This window comes from Coturnix japonica, chromosome 27 (assembly GCF_054131305.1).
Source record: "Coturnix japonica strain WE chromosome 27, WE-NBRP24, whole genome shotgun sequence".
Classification (NCBI taxonomy): domain Eukaryota; kingdom Metazoa; phylum Chordata; class Aves; order Galliformes; family Phasianidae; genus Coturnix; species Coturnix japonica.
Genome location: NC_140689.1, coordinates 6,552,053 through 6,567,617, shown reverse-complemented (window position 1 = coordinate 6,567,617; position 15,565 = coordinate 6,552,053). Strand labels below are relative to the sequence as shown.

General features: G+C 49.1%; 1 pseudogene; it reads left to right on the top strand.

The window, feature by feature from the left end:
* Window positions 1-6,868: 6,868 nt before the first annotated feature.
* LOC146756425 (uncharacterized) lies at window positions 6,869-8,124 on the top strand (annotated as a pseudogene).
* The last annotated feature ends 7,441 nt before the right edge of the window (window positions 8,125-15,565 follow it).

Here is a 15,565-nt window from a genome sequence, read left to right as displayed (position 1 = left end):
TGAGGCACTTATAGGGCACTTATGGGCACATATGGGGAACTTATGGAGCAGCTATGGGGCACTTATGGGGCTGCTATTGGGCAGCAATGGGGCACTTATGGGTCACATATTGGGCAAGTATGGGGCAGCTATGGGGCACTTACGGGTCACATATTGGGCAAGTATGGGGCAGCTATGGGGCACTTATGGGGCACTTATTGGGCTGCTATGGGGCAGATATGGGGCACTTATGGGGCACTTATTGGGCTGCTATGGGGCAGCTATGGGGCACTTATGGGCCAGCTATGGGGCGGGTATGAAGCACTTATGGGGCAATTATCACTGAATCACAGAATTATCAAGGTTGGAAAAGACCTAGAAGATTATCTAGTCCAACAATTACCAATACTTCCTGGCTAAATCATATTCCTCAGCACCACATCCAAGCATTTCTTGAACACTCCCATGGTCGGTGACTCCACCACCTCCCTGGGCAGTGCATTCCAATGCCTGAGTACCCTTTCCGAAAAGTAATACTTCCTAATGTCCAGCCTGAATCTCCCCTGACGCAGCTTAAAACCATTCCCTCTAGTTCTATCACTGATTACACGAGAGAAGAGGCCAACCCCCAGCTCACTACAACCCCCCTTCAGGAAGTTATAGAGAGCTATAAGGTCTCCCCTGAGCCTCCTCTTCTCCAGGCTGAGCAATCCCAGCTCCCTCAGCTGCTCCTCATAAGGCCTGTGCTCCAGATCCCTCACCAGCTTCGTAGCCCTCCTCTGAACACGTTCCAGGGCCGCAGTGTCTTTCTTGCAGTGAGGGGCCCAAAACTGAACAGAGTACTCAAGGTACGGCCGCACCAATGCCGAGTACAGGGGGGCAATTACCTCCCTGTTTCTGCTAGTAACACTGTTTTTGATGCAAGCCAGTATGCCGTTGGCCTTCTTGGCCACCCGGGCACACTGACGGCTCATGTTCAGCCGAGCATCAATCAATACCCCCAGGTCTGTTTCCTCAACACAATCCTCTAGCCATTCTGCCCCAAGCCTGTAGCACTGCCCAGGGTTGTTGTGGCCAAAATGCAGAACCCGGCATTTGGTCTTGTTGAACCTCATCCTGTTGGCTTTGGCCCAGCTCTCCAGCCTATCCAGATCCCTCTGCAGGGCCTCTCTACCCTCAGGCAGATCGACACTCCCTGCCAATTTGGTGTCATCTGTGAACTTACTGAGGGTGCACTCAATGCCCCCATCCAAGTCATCAATAAAGATGTTGAAGAGGACAGGTCCCAGCACCAACCCCTAGGGAACACCACTCATGACTGGTCTCCAACTGGATTTAACTCCATTCACCACCACTCTCTGGGCCCGGCCCTCCAGCCAGCTCCTTACCCAGCCGAGAGTGTACTCATCCAAGCCACGGGCTGCCAGCTTTTGTAGGAGAACAGCATGGGAGACAGTGTCAAAGGCTTTGCTGAGGTCTAAGTAGAGCACATTAACAGCCTTTCCTTCATCTATTAGACGGGTCACGGGATCGTAGAAGGAGATCAGATTGGTCAAGCAGGACCTGCCCTTCACAATCCCATGCTGGCTAGGTCGGATCTCCTGGTCTTCCCACACCTGCCACATGATCTCCCTCAAGACTATCCGTTCCATTACCTTCCCTGGCACCGAGGTCAGGCTCACAGGCCTGTAGTTCCCTGGATCCTCCTTACAAACTTTCTTGTAAATGGGAGTCACGTTGGCAAGCCTCCAGTCTTCCGGGACCTCACCCGTTAACAGGGAGCACTGAAAGATAATGGAAAGCGGCTCAGCGATCACCTCCGTCAGCTCCTTTAGCACTCTTGGGTGAATCTCATCCGGACCCATGGACTTGTGGCAGTCCAGTTGGAGTAGTAATTCCCTGACCACTTCTTCAAGAATCACAGGGGGTTCAGTCTGCTCCCCAGCCGAGACTACCAGGTCAGAGCGTGGGGAGCCCTGGGAATAACCGAGATGACTTTTAAAGACAGACATAAAGAAGGCATTCAGAACATCTGCCTTTTCCTTATCCTCTATGATCACATTCCCAGCCTCGTCCAGTAAAGAATGGAGATTCCCCTTTGTCCTCCTCTTACAGCTGATGTACTTGTAAAAGAGTTTCCTGTTTGTTTTTACCCCAGCAGCCAGCTTAGATTCAAGCTGGGCTTTTGCCTCTCTGATTTTCCCTCTACACAACTTAACAGCTTCTTTGTAGTCATTCTGAGTTGCTCTTCCCTCCTTCCACAGGTGGTAGATTCTCTTCTTCTTCTGCAACCTTAAGAACAGTTTCCTATTCATCCACGCCGGTCTTCTTCCCCGCCGGCTCATTTTGCGGCTCAGGGGGACTGCCTGCTCCTGCGCCCTTAAGACTTCGTTCTTGAATAGCAACCAGCTCTCTTGGACCCCTTTGTTTGCTAAGACTGAATGCCAGGGGACTGCCCCTACTAGTCTCTTGAACAATTCAAAGTCCGCCCTCCGGAAGTCCAAGGTAGCAGTTTTACTATTCCCCCTCCAAGTTTCACCATGAATTGAGAAATTTATCATTTCATGGTCACTCTGTCCAACGCAGCCCCCAGCCTCCACATCTCCCACCAGACATTCCCTGTTTGCAAACAGCAGGTCTAGCAGGGCATTTCCTCTTGTGGGTTCTCTGACCAGCTGCATCAGGAAGGCATCCTCTATGCACTCCAGAAACCTCCTAGAGTGCTTCTTCTGTGCCGTGCTATACTCCCAGCATATGACAGGGAAGATGAAGTCCCCAATAAGGACAAGGGCTGACAACCGTGCAGCTCGTGCCAGCTGCTTGAAGAATACCCCATCTGTCTCTTCATCCTGGTTTGGCGGTCTATAAAAGACGCCCACCAGGATGTCTGCCTTGTCAGCCCTTCCTCTGATCTTTACCCATAGCGATTCAATGTTATCATCCCCAGTAACAATCTCGATAGCATAAAATAATTCCCTAACGTAGAGAGCCACACCATCACCCCTCCTTCCTTGCCTATCCTTCCTGAAGAGTTTGTAGCCATCCATTGCAGTGCTCCAGTCATGGGAGCAATCCCACCATGTTTCTGTTATGAAGTTCAGAGTTTCATTGGAACTGACTGCTTGTTCAGACTGGGCCCTTCTCTCAACCCAGATCCTGCGATGATACACAGGGCCCATATGGGATATGAACTTCACACCGTCCTTGCACCCCATGCACAGCCTGGGATCTTCTGTCCCCATGTCTTTCATTAAACATCATACAGAACTCCATCCCACTGCCCCAGGAAGGGCCCTGAGCCAACATGAGAGACAGGATCTCCCTTCCAAGGGTCTGGGAATCAGGGCTTGTCCTGTTTGCTTCTTAAGACAAAGAAGGATTTTCTTAGCATCAGAGCCACCATGCCAGTGCCTTTGCCTGACTGGAGTCATGGCTTCCAATTATCTGCTCTAATTAGTGCCTTGGGAAGCTTACTTGGTAATGGCCCTCAGTGGGCCCATTAGTACTCCAAGAATCTTCACTGTTACTTTTGACTTTGTCTTGCTGAGTTCTTTGTGCAAACTTCTCTCTGCACTGGAGGTTGATGGACTCAGCACCAAATGTGCCCTGTGGCCCATTATTAACTAAAGAGCCTCTTGTGCCTTGTGCCTTCCTGTTATCTTCTTCAGGTTTTCAGAACTTGTTCAGCAAAATGGAGACAGCTTAAAGAGCAAGAATCCAAAATGCAGTTATTGTCTATTTGTTTATAGTTTGTTTTATACAGGAAGTAAAAGAAGCACTTTGCAACTGATGTCAATCCAGGATGTCCCCAGTGAGTTCTATTCTGTTTCTGTGTGGGCAAAGTTCCTCCTCAATCTCCCCACCTCGCTTCTACTCTCATTGGCCCCATGGGACTTGCATCACTTTTCCTCACATCACTCTTCTCTTCTGCCATCACCCGCTCAGTGTTAAACCTACTTTGTACCAACTCCCAATGGCTTTCCACAGAGAACCAGCTGCACATGGAAAAAGAAAGAATTATCTTTATTTATGGCCAACAAACAGAAGGAAAGGTGATGTAATTGAATGAACAGTAAAACACAGTGATCAACTGTATGCCATGTCCAAGCTGCTTCTATTGAGGTTTATCTTTCATAGGGAATATTTGCACAAGAAATGAGTTAGACACAGATAGGATGGGATAGACAGAATCACGGTAAAGGAGCTGACAACAGAATTTTGAGGAATGGAGCAAATTCCAGTAATCTCCCTGGGATAGATCAGCCAGGGAGTTGGGAGGTATCAACACTGAACAGGACTCATGAGTATTTCTCACTTTGAGATGGGTTAACACATTCTTCTTGATTTCTCTTTGTCTTCAACTATTTTTTTTTCTCTTTTACTGACATTAATGAACAACTTACAGAATTCATGCTTTCTTTGAAGCATGAAATATTAAAAGAGAGAAAGTGAAAGAAAAAAAGAAATAGAAATAGAAAAAGAAAAAGGAAAATGAAAAGGAAAAAAAAGGATATGGAAAGGGAAAGGGAAAAGGTAAAGGAAAGAAAAAGGAGAAGAAAACGACATAGAAAAAGAAAAAGTAAGAGAAAAAGAAAAGATAAGAAGGGATAGATAGAATCACAGTGAAGGAGTTGACAACACAGTCCATCAGACTTTGGCAAGATGGAGCAAATTTGAGTCATCCCCCTAAATGTCAGAAATCAGACAGATAATTGGGAGGTATCTGGCTGAACAAAGAGCAAGGGGTGAGGAAATCTGGCAGGCTGTGGTAGGAGCATGTGTCTAAATGGCCTGCTGAAAACATGCCCTTAATGACAGCCATTTATTTAGGAGAGCTGGAGACACCTGGAGCATGAGGGACATCAAATAGACAGCAAGGAAGAGCAGCAGCGGGCGCCGGGCTATAGTCTCAGGGCATTGGCACTGGCACCGCTGTCTGTGTCCCTGAACCTGAAGGCATTTGTGTCCAGCAAACACAGTTCTGGAAAGCATCGTAGTTTCAGAAAAAGAAAAAAAAAAAAAAAAAAGAAAAAAAAAAGACATCAAATCACCTCAAAGATAAATATTTACAAGTTAAAATGGAACAAGACTCATGAGGTTTTCTCATGTTGAGAATGGTTAACAAATTTTCATTGATTTCAATTTTTGTCTTTAATTCTTTCTCTCAATTTTATTGACATTAATGAATATCTTTTAAGCTTACGGACTCAAATAAATAAATAAATAAATAAATAAATAAATAAATAAATAAATAAATAAAACGAGATCCATTTGCTTCTTGTACATGGCCTGATGCCCCTTCGACCTTCAGAGATCCCACCAGACTTTTGTTGACGGAGAGTATGAGATCCAGCAGAGAGAAGCTCTCCACTTTGGTTCCTCCATGGCTTGGTCAAGAATCTCCCATCTGTGCTCTGCACGAATCTTCTGGATGGCACATGCCCTGCTGTGCTGTCCCTGCAGCAGATACTGGAGTGAAAAAGGCTCCCAAAAGGGCCAATGGCCTGACAACATGAGACTCCCATATGTCTGCAGAGGGCACCTTCCACTTGCTCTCCATGAAAAGAAGACAGGAACAGACACTGATGGTCTCCTCTGTTGGCCATTTCCATTAGATCTGACCTGTCTGCTCTTCCATCCTCAGGCAGATCTCAGTGCACTCTCACAGAGGGCAGTTGCCCTTCCTTGACTCCTCACCCAACCCTTGTTAAGACTCTGTACTCCCCTTGTGCTACAGTGAAGTTGTGGAAGCCATGTAACTGTGTCCCTGTGGTCCAAACAGGAGCTCAGGCCTGCAGATCATCTGTGGTATCAGTGTGCAGAACGTGAAACACAGACATTAGACAGATCGTGGGTCTTGGATTCGACGTAGCAACACAGACACTCCATGGGCATGGCTTTCCTGAAGGCCCTGTGCTGCTCTTGCAGATGAGTGTGAATACACCAGACAGCCGGTGCTATCCCCTCTCTGGCTCTCAGCTGATGCCCAGGAAGGAGGTGTCTATCTCAGGGATTTCCCACATGGTTTACAAGCATTTGCAAACATCAGGAGCAGCCCAGGCACCTTGGGCATCACCCAGTGTCTGTGTGTGAGCAGCTGCCTCCCAGCTGAAGGACCGAGGACTCAGAGCAGGAGCTCACATGCAGGCAACTCCTTGTGCTCTTCTGAACTGAATCAGAGGAATCCCAGCTCCTGTGGTTCTGTGGGGAGCTGAATCTCGTTTCAGCTCCAGGATTTCTGTCAATGGATGAGATTTCTGCACTGCCTCAGCTGGATCACTGTCCTGCACAGGGAAAGTCCAAACCTCCCTGTCCTTGCCTGGGTGCCCTTTGTGCTTCATCAAACGAACTCTAGTAGCAATCGCTATATGTCTCCATCAGTCACTGACCACTGGACATGTGGTGGTTAATTGAGCGGATTTCAAAACACAGTCATGATGCTGTTGTCTTTCAGGAGATGTTGACCTTGAGGACCCAGGGAAATGTCAGGGGAGATGAGTGGGAAGGATAAAAATGAGATCATCTGCTATTGAGCTGGGCCACGCTCCTGGGACACAGGGAGCTCATAAAAGTGGATGGTGCTGTAGAGAGACAGCTATGCCCAGGAGCGTCTCTTGTGCACAGAGAGACACCCATTTGCTGTGTGGTTAAAGAGAGGCCAGAGTGGGTGGGGAACTAGTTCCCGCCCACACAACACAGAAGGTGTGAAAAGCTGTTCTGAGCACCTAGTTTGGAGGTAGTCAGTGTTTGAGGGCTGCCTGGACTACCCACTCAATAAGGCAGCAGTGGGAGTGGAGGCTGCATCATGTGTGAGCACGGGTCAGTGTTCTTGTCTTTTCTCAGGTAACTTGCTCTTCTGTTGACAGGACCTGATGCTAACACTTCAAACATGGTCCTCACCAGGAAACGGGCTTCCCGTGCAAAGACTGTGTCAACCCAAACAGAGGGTCTGCTCCAAGATGCGGCAGTTCAGGTCTCTGGCTGCCAGGAGTGCCTCAACCTGCTGCTGCCAGGAGAGGATGGGAAGGATGCAACTTGTGTGCGGTGTGAGCAGCTAGATGAGCTGCTCAGCCTTGTGGTGGAGCTTAGGGAGGAGGTAGTTAGACTGCGGACAATCAGAGAATCTGAACAGGAGAGGCTGGGGTCCATTAAGGACTGTGAAATTGAAATTGATGGGTGGTGCCAGGCCCTATCGGCCCTGGGATCCAGGCACACAGCTGAGGCTCCCCAAGAAGCATGTTGCCCCCGGTCACCTTGCGAATAGGCGATAGAAAGGAGTGTGCAGATGGACTGTGCTCCTGCTGCACTGAGCCCTCAGTCCTCGTTACCCCTACCAATACAAATGTAGAGGTAGGGGGTGTGGGACTGTCGGCAGAGCCTCTATCCTGCAGTTGCCAGTCAGACCAAAGTAGTCTGAGAGAAAAGGATGGGTGGAAACAGGTACCGGCAGCTCGGCGAAGTGGGAGTCCCCCCCCACGACCATGCTTGGCTCCCCAGGTGCCTCTGCAAAATAGGTTTGGGGCCCTGGAACCCGAGGGAGAGGTGAATGCCGATGTGGAAGCAGCCCCACCTGTGAGGGTGCCTCGGGGGAAGCGGACACACCCACGCCTCAAAACTTCTTCCACACGGAAGGATAGAAGGGTAGTCATCATAGGCGACTCCCTTCTGCGAGGAATGGAAGGCCCTATATGCCAGCCTGACCCTACCCACAGGGAGGTGTGCTCCCTCCCCGGGGCACAGGTCAGGGACATTGCTGGGAGACTTCCCAGTCTGATCTGCCCTTCTGACTACTATCCCCTGCTGATAGTTCAGGCTGGCAGTGAAGAAGTTAGTTAAAAAAGCCTGAAGGCTATCAAAGATGATTTCAGGGGACTGGGGCGGGTAATCGAAGGAACAGGTGTGCAAGTGGTTATTGCATCTGTACCTTCAGTGGCAGGGAGGGATACTGAGTTGGGCCTAAAAACCCACCTCTTAAACAAATGGTTAAAGAGTTGGTGCAGACATAGGAGTCTTGGTTTTTTTGATCATGGGGCAATTTATTCGGCTCCTGGCATGACAGCTGCAGACGGAAGCGGCCTGTCTCAAAGGGGTAAGAGGGTTCTAGCCGAGGAACTGTCAGGACTTATTGACAGGTGTTTAAACTAGGTAGGATGGGGGAAGGGGACAAAACAAGGGTCACTGGGTCTGAGGCAGCAGTTCAGGTCTTAAAGCAGAACTCGCTGGGTGCAGACAATGGAGTTAAAAGGCATGGAGAGGGGTGGAGAGATGCTGCCTCTCTCAAGTGCATCTATACCAACACGCAAAGCATGGGGAATAAACAGGAAGAATTGGAGTTCTGCGTACAGTCACGTGGCCATGATCTCATTGCGATCATGGAAACGTGGTGGGACAGCTCGCATGACTGGAATGTTGTCATGGAGGGCTATGTGCTTTTTAGGAAAGATCGGCTGGCAAGGTGGGGTGGTGGAGTTGCTCTTTACGTGAGAGAGCAGCTAGAATGTATTGAACTCCACCTGGGGGAGAGTAATGTAGAAGTCGAGAGCTTGTGGGTGAGAATCAAGGGCCAGGCTGGCAAAGGGGACACTGTTGTGGGTGTGTACTACAGGCCTCCTGATCAGGAGGAGGAGGTCAATGAGGCCTTCCATAAGCAACTGGAAGTAGCGGCACACTCCCAGGCACTGGTGCTTATGGGGGATTTCAATTATCCAGATATTTTCTGGACAACCAACATGGCCAGGCATGCGCGGTCCAGACAATTCTTGCAGTGCATTGAAGACAACTTCCTGATGCAGGTGGTAGAGGAACCAACGTGGGGTGGGGCATTGCTGGACCTTATTCTCACCAATAAGGAAGGACTTGTTAAGGAAGTAAAAGTTGGGGGCAGCTTGGGATGTAGTGACCATGAGATGGTGGAGTTTGAGATCCTGAGTGGAGGAAGCAAAGCAAAAAGTAGGACTGCTACCCTGGACTTTAGGATAGCCAACTTTGATCTCCTTCGGGACCGACTTGGGGCTATCCCATGGGCCAGGGTGCTAGAAGGCAAGGGGGCCTGTGAGAGCTGGTTAGTGTTTAAACGGCTCTTCTTCCAAGCTCAGGATTGGTGAGTCCCTGTGACTAAGAAATCGGGAAAAGGTGCAAGGAGACCTGTGTGGATGAGTAAGGAGCTCATGTGCCAGCTCCGTGGAAAGAAGAAAGTACATGATATGTGGAAAAAGGGTCTGACCACTTGGGAACAATACAAGAATGTAGTCAGGGACTGCAGAGATGCGACCAGGAAGGCCAAAACCCACCTAGAGTTGAATCTAGCTCAAGAGATAAAGGATAATAAAAAAGGCTTTTTAAAATACGTTAACAGCAAAAGGAAGGCTAGGGAGAATGTGGGCCCCATACTAAGTGAGGGGGGCGCTCTTGTAACAGGGGATGCTGAGAAGGCGAAAATACTGAACGCCATCTTCGCTTTTGTCTTTAGTGAAAGGGCTCTACCTCAGGAATCCCGAACCCTGGAGGTTGATGAGAGAGTCTGGGGAATGGGAGATTTCCCTTTAGTCAGGGAAGAGGTGGTCCGTGAGTGCCTAGGAAACATTAAGGTCCATAAATCCATGGGACCTGATGGGGTGCATCCACGGTTGCTGAGAGAGCTGGCGGAGGTCATTGCTGAGCCGCTCTCTGTAATCTATCAGAGGTCTTGGAGAACTGGGGAGGTGCCTGAAGACTGGAGGACGGCCAGTGTCAGTCCAGTCTTCAAAAAGGGCAAGAAGGAAGACCCGGGTAATTATAGGCCAGTCAGCCTCACTTCTGTCCCAGGGAAGGTGATGGAACAGCTTGTGCTGGATGCCATCTCCAGACAACTGGGTGATAAGGAGGTTATCAGGAGAACCCAGCATGGGTTCACCAAGGGGAGGTCGTGCTCGACCAACCTGGTGGCCTTTTATGAAGATGTCACTAGCTGGGTGGACAGGGGGAGGGTGGTAGATGTAGTCTACCTTGATTTCAGTAAGGCTTTTGATACTGTCCCCCATGACATCCTTATAACAAAGCTGAGGAAGTATGGGATAGATGAGTGGACGGTGAAGTGGGTCGAGAATTGGCTGACTGGCAGAGTGCAGAGGGTTGTCGTTGGCGGTGCGGTGTCTGGCTGGAGGCCTGTAACTAGCGGCGTCCCCCAGGGGTCCGTACGGGGTCCGGTCTTGTTCAACATCTTCATCAGCGACCTTGATGAGGGGATAGTGACCACCCTCAGCAAGTTTGCTGATGACACGAAGTTGGGAGGATTGGCTGACACACCTGAAGGCTGTGCTGCCATTCAGCGAGACCTGGACAGGCTGGAGAGCTGGGCAGTAAGAAACTGGATGAGGTTTAACAAAAGCAAGTGTAGAGTCTTGCATGAGGGTAGAAATAATTGCATGCACCAGCACAAGCTGGGGGTAGACCTGTTGGAGAGGAGCTCTGCTGAGAGGGACCTGGGCGTCCTGGTGGACAACAGATTGACCATGAGCCAGCAGTGTGCCCTTGTAGCCAAAAGAGCCAATGGCATCCTGGGGTGCATTAAAAAGAGCGTGTCCAGCAGGCTGAAGGAGGTGATCCTCCCCCTCTACTCTGCCCTGGTGAGGCCTCATCTGGAATACTGTGTCCAGTTCTGAGCTGCCAGTACAAAAAAGACAGGGATCTCTTGGAAAGTGTCCAGCGGAAGGCCACAGAGAAGGTGAAGGGCCTGGAGCATCTCCCCTATGAGGAGAGACTTAGGGAACTGGGTCTGATTAGCCTAGAAAAAAAAGAAGGCTGAGAGGGGACTTGATCCAGGTTTATAAATACCTGAGGTTTTGGCTGGGGGGTTGGACTCGATGATCTCTAGAGGTCCCTTCCAACCCTTACAATTCTGTGATTCTGTGATTTCCCACACGGTTTACAAGCACTGGCAAACATCAGGAGCAGCCCAGGCACCTTGGGCATCACCCAGTGTCTGTGTGTGAGCAGCTGACTCCCAGCTGAAGGACCGAGGACTCAGAGCAGGAGCTCACATGCAGGCAACTCCTTGTGCTCTTCTGAACACAACCAAAGGAATCCCAATGATACTGTGGTTCTGTGGGGAGCTGAATCCCATTTCAGCTTCAGGATTTCTGTCAAGGGATGAGACTCCTGCTCTGCCTCAGCTGGATCAGTGTCCTGCACAGGGAAAGTCCAAACCTCCCTGTTCTTGTCTGGGTGCCCTTTGTGCTTCATCAAATGAACTCTGATAGTACTCCCCATATGTCTCCAATCAGTCACTGGCCACTGGACATGTGGTGGTTAATTGAGCAGATTTCAAAACACAGTCATGATGCTGTTGTATTTCAGGAGCTGTTGGCCATGAGGACCCAGGGATGTGTCAGGGGACACGAGTGGGAAGGATAAAAATGAGATCATCTGCTGTTGAGCTGGGCCACGCTCCTGGGACACAGGGAGCTCATAAAAGTGGATGGTGCTCTAGAGAGACAGCTGTGCCCAGGAGCAGCACACAGCACAGCCTGCAGGTGACAGAAAGAGAAGAGAGAAACTGGAGAGAGCTTACAAGATATGTACTGTGTAAGCGGGCTGCGAGCTCTATGAAAGAGCATTACTCAAAGACCATGATACAGTAAGTCCCTTGCAGTAGACAATGCAGATGCTTTTAATAGAGGGTTATCTAAATGTGGGACAAACCATAGCAGATCTGGCCGCAGGCACTGCATGTTTCTTTACTGTGTTAAAAGCCTTCTGCTCCAGCTGGGGGCTTCTGTGCTGGATTGTAAGAGCACAGCCCTGAGGGCTGCGTGTCCCAGCACGGCTGCAGGCTGTGCAGTGGGGGCTGCAGGTGGGTAACCAGGGCTGTCCTGCAGAGCAGGGTCCCTGCTGTGCCCCAGGGGCTGTGTGCCGGGTATGGGACTCTGCCACCTGCCAGGCTCAGCACTCAGCCTGCCCGGGGAGCTGCCCAGGGCGCTGCGGGGAGACGGGTGGGGGGAAGAAGACCCCGGCAGGGCTTGTGCTGCCACAGCTGCTGCCTGGGGCAGGGGATCACAGATCCACTGCTCAACAGAATGTTTGTGAACGGTCTTGGCAAGAGGAGAGCGAAGGCAGGTTTCCATTTTCTTTTCTGGGGCAAAAAGAATTGAAGTCAGAAACCTTAAAGGGGCTGTCAGAGATCTGAGAATTTTTCGTCAGTCATTTGCTTGTTTTGTGAACAGTCACACATGATGTGCTCTCAGTCTACCCCTTCTCTAAGAATGGAACCAATTGTAATTATCTTCATTTTCTGCAGGCATGAATAATTCACTTATCATAAAAACAGGAAGCATTATCTAACTGAAACTGAATGCCACTGAAGCTGGGGTAGGGGGCTCTAAGAGCACCTGGGGTAAAGATAAGACAAGAAACAGTAGGAAATATCCAGGGAGAAGGGATAAGAAAAGAAGAGGAAGGTCAGAGTTCCATATGCTGCTTCTGCTTTAGGAATGCTAAAATACATGAAATTAAATGCAAGTAATGGTGCTAAATGTACACTGTTGTAAGAGAATAAAAACATTTCATAGTATAGCAGGAGGAGTGTCTCTGAGAATGGTCTGGACTTGTCATTATCTTCTGCACTCTGAGCAGGACTCCAAGCCCAGGAACAGCAGATGCCCAACAGCAGCTCCATCAGCGAGTTCCTCCTGCTGCCGTTGGCAGACACGCAGCAGCTGCAGCTCCTGCACTTCTGGCTCTTCCTGGGCATCTACCTGGCTGCCCTCCTGGGCAACGGCCTCATCAGCACAGCCGTAGCCTGCGACCGCCGCCTGCACACCCCCATGTACTTCTTCCTCCTCAACCTGGCCCTCCTCGACCTGGGCTGCATCTCCACCACTCTCCCCAAAGCCATGGCCAACACCCTCTGGGACACCAGGGCCATCTCCTACACAGGATGTGCTGCACAGCTCTTTTTCTTTACCTTCTTCATCTCAGCAGAGTTGTCCCTTCTCACCATCATGTCCTATGACCGCTACGTTGCCATCTGCAAGCCCCTGCACTACGGGACCTTGATGGACAGCAGAGCTTGTGCCACCATGGCAGCAGCTGCCTGGGGCACTGTGCTCCTCTATTCCCTGCTGCACACTGCCAGTACGTTTTCACTGCCTCTCTGCCAAGGCAATGTTGTGAACCAGTTTTTCTGTGAAATCCCCCAGATCCTCAAGCTCTCCTGCTCAGAATCAAATCTCAGGGAAGTTGTGTTCCTCAATTTTAGTGCCAGTTTAGTTTTTGGATGCTTTGTTTTCATAGTGGTGTCCTATGTGCAAATCTTCATGGCCGTGCTGCGGATGCCCTCTGAGCAGGGAAGGCACAAAGCCTTCTCCACGTGCCTCCCTCACCTGGCTGTGGTCTCCCTGTTTCTCAGCACTGCCTTTTTTGCCTACCTGAAGCCCCCATCCATTTCCTCCCCATCCATGGACCTGATGGTGGCAGTTCTGTACTCAGTGGTGCCTCCAGCAGTAAACCCCCTCATCTACAGCATGAGGAACCATGAAGTCAAGAATGCTGTGAGGGAAGTTATGACCAGATGTGTTTTAAATGCAGTGAATTGCCTGTCTATTGGAATTCATGACATGTAATGCGGCTTTTTACTGTTGCAAACTCTTTGTTTTGTTTCAATCGATTTTTATAAGTGTAATGTATTAAATCTTATTCTTTTTTTTAAAAATACCGTAATGCTCTTTACTAAAATGTCATTATTCAAATCAATTCCTCTTCAGCTTGTAACTTCTTAGTGTAGCCCAGACGCACTGTACATAATGAATTAGGCTCTCCGTGAACCTTAAAAGAATTGAGGACATGCAGTTACTCTGTCTGTCCTCCTTCTTGTAAGACATTTCTGGAGCTGTCGGGGTCGGATGTTCTCAGAAGCCCACAATCCAGCAGGAAGCACACGGCTGTTCATCAAACTGTGCGTTGACTTCAGCCTGCAACCGTTTCCAGCTGGTCCCTTGCCCAGTGTTCCCCGTAACGCTGACAATGGAGTTTCAAAATATTCTTTTCTCATCTGACCTGACATCCTGCTTACCCAAGCCCCTCTGCAATAGTTAAGCCTTAGATTGTCCCCTCGTTCGAACTCAATCCCCCTTTTCTTGGACTTTGTAAATACTTTTGCTTGATTACTACATTCTGGGAAAGGGAAGATTTCAAATAACTTCCGCTCTCCACTTTCTGTCTTAGCTTGTTCATTTTGTATTCTTCACAGCTATTCCCACTGGTTTTACACTGCTGTAATGCACACCTCATTTCAACGTACATTAAAACAAGCAAGATGATTGCAGTAATACAAAGCAATAAAGAGTTGCTTCAGCCATGCAAAATCACCCAAATGTCTCCACAGAGCATTTAAAGGCAGTGGAGCTCAGGTAGGCTCTCTTGGTTTCCCTTCTGAATTCTGCTAGGTTGCATCGCTTGGTAGCTCTCAGAAGCTGTCAGTGGCCACAGACTGGAAAATTGCAATTGGTCTCAGTTCACACAGCTGGCTGGTTTGTCTCAGGCTAATCCTGAACTGTCTCAAGCGACTGCTTTGGGGCTCTACAGAACAGCAACTTCAGAGATCTCTTTCTATTACTAAGTTTTTGAAAGAGCAATTTGCTCTGTTAATTATCCATCATTTCTGTGCAGTCTGTTTTGTCAGACTTGTCTTTAGCTTCCAAGTTGTATGTGAAGAATTGTTTCCGTTGTAATGCACAATGTACTAAAAACTGAGAGATGAAAATGTGAAGAGTTTTTCCAGCTTTGATTTCATGTCTGGAATTTTGGAACCCACTACTTGCAGTTGTTAATCTGTCCAAACTGGTCTGGTTTGGGATGCCCTCGTACTTCTTGAATCGCTCTGCTGTTAAAGGCGGAGCAATTCCTACAAGTGCCATGGCCCCACTGTTGTTCTAATTCTTGTTTCTTTGTTTTCCACACACTGCTTTTCAAGCCTCCTTTTTCTTTACAGTCAAAGTGAGAATTGCACTGTGAGGTGTCTGAACCTTGTTGTGCCGATACATAAATAGAACAGCAGCAAAGCCAGACAGGTGACTGTGCTGACAGCTCTCGTAGCCAGTAACACGTAACTGTGCTAAATCCCTTGTGACGGCTTTGATTTCATTTTTGCCAGTGAAATCCTTGTAAAAGGAACTGCAGCAGTGTGATGAGCTAAGGTGAAGATGCTGGTTTTAGTAGTGCTCTAAGCTGAGTGGAAGGGCAATTGAATGAGGGTTATATGCTTTCTCTGGGACGATAAGGTTTTATTTCCTGAGGGAAAGAGCCAGCTTTTCATGGGCTATATGTGGGCTTTGGCAAGGGCAGACAATCCAGTCTGTCAGGAAGCCATTTGAGGTGCTTCAGGTTTGTAAGCTTGTCTTTTTGTTTTTCAGGCGGATATTTGGAGCATGGGTGTAGTGCTGTATGCTCTGCTGTGTGGGTTTTTCCTTTGGATGATGACAATATGATGGCACTCTACAAGAGGCCTTGCTTTTCGGATGGCAGAACATGCTGAGCTGTGGGTAGAAAGGCCTGTCTGCTGAATATTGTCCCTGTTTTTGCTGCTTTGTCTACCAGTATTTTGTGGATTTGG